Source organism: Jaculus jaculus, chromosome 11 (assembly GCF_020740685.1).
Source record: "Jaculus jaculus isolate mJacJac1 chromosome 11, mJacJac1.mat.Y.cur, whole genome shotgun sequence".
Lineage (NCBI taxonomy): Eukaryota > Metazoa > Chordata > Mammalia > Rodentia > Dipodidae > Jaculus > Jaculus jaculus.
In genome coordinates this window covers 42,160,487-42,161,819 of record NC_059112.1, presented here as the reverse complement: position 1 = coordinate 42,161,819, position 1,333 = coordinate 42,160,487, and the positions used below count along the sequence as shown (strand labels likewise).

At 36.6% G+C, this 1,333-nt stretch overlaps 1 non-coding gene across 1 annotated transcript; it reads right to left on the bottom strand.

Moving 5' to 3' along the window:
• Positions 1-957: 957 nt before the first annotated feature.
• On the bottom strand, positions 958-1,064 carry LOC123453367. Its single transcript, XR_006632760.1, has one exon. It is a non-coding gene; the product is annotated as a U6 spliceosomal RNA (small nuclear RNA).
• Positions 1,065-1,333: the final 269 nt, after the last annotated feature.

Sequence of the window (1,333 nt, the reverse complement as noted above, 5' to 3'; positions counted from 1 at the left end):
GGATAGTAAGGTTATTGATTTGGGATCTTTCTTTCTTTTTTGTGAAGGCATTGAATGCAATGGATTTTCCCTGAGTACCGCCTTCATTGTGTCCCATACGTTTTGGTACGATGTGTTCTCATTGTCATTCAATTCCAGAAATTTTGTAATTTTACTTTTTATTTCATCTACTATCCAGTTATTGTTTAAAACTGTGCTATTCAGTTTCCAGGTGCCATTGGGATTCTTGATGGGTCTTTTATTGTTGATTTCTAGCAATATAGCATTGTGATCTGATATCATGCAGGGAATTATGGCAATCTTCCTAAATATGTGGAGGCAGTCTTTGTGACCCAGTATATGGTCTATTTTAGAGAATGTTCCGTGGACTGCTGAGAAGAATGTGTAGTCTGTGGATTTGGGATGGACAGTTCTGTAGATGTCCGTTAGGTGCAAGTGATCTATGGTTTTGTTGAGCTCTCTTACTTGCCTATTGAGTTTCTGTTTGGATGATCTGTCTATTACTGATAATGGTGTATTGAAGTCCCCAGCTACGATGGTGTTGGTGATTATTTCTGTTTTATTGTCAAGTAGGTTTTGTTTCATGAACTGTGGTGCCCCTGTGTTTGGTGCATACAGACTTATGTCTATAATATCCTTTTGATGAATTGTTCCCTTGATAAGTAGGAAGTCACCTTCTTTGTCTTTTTTGGTTATTTGCAACAGTATATATGCAGGTACGACAGAATATGTGCAGGTGCAACAGTATCTTTTATTTTTTAGTATTTTATTTATTTATTTATTTGAGTGATAGAAGCAGATAGAAAATTGGCATGCCAGAGCCTCTAGCCAGGGCAAACCAACCCCAGATGCATGCACCACATTGTGCATCAGCTTATCTGAGTACTGGGGAATCAAACCTGAGTCCTTAAGCCGTCTGTACAGCACCATAATTTGTCTTTTCTTTTTCTTTTTTTTTTAAATATGGAATGCTTCACGAATTTGCGTGTCATCCTTGCGCAGGGGCCATGCTAATCTTCTCTGTATCGTTCCAATTTTAGTATATGTGCTGCCGAAGTGAGCACAATTTGTCTTTTCAATAACATGTTTTTCAGCTACCAGTAGGTGGGAAACTTTGTGAACCAATATACCATAGCTACATGCAAACAGGTTCTGAAAGTGGATAAGAAAATCCCTTAAGTTAAAACTATACCAACTGTAGGCTATGCATTGGAAACATTTTGATTCTGTTTAATTTTATTTTTGACAAATTCACACAGGAATATAATGTATTTTGAGTCTATTTACCCTCATTATTATTTTTTCTTTCTCTTTTTTTTCTTGAGGTACAGTT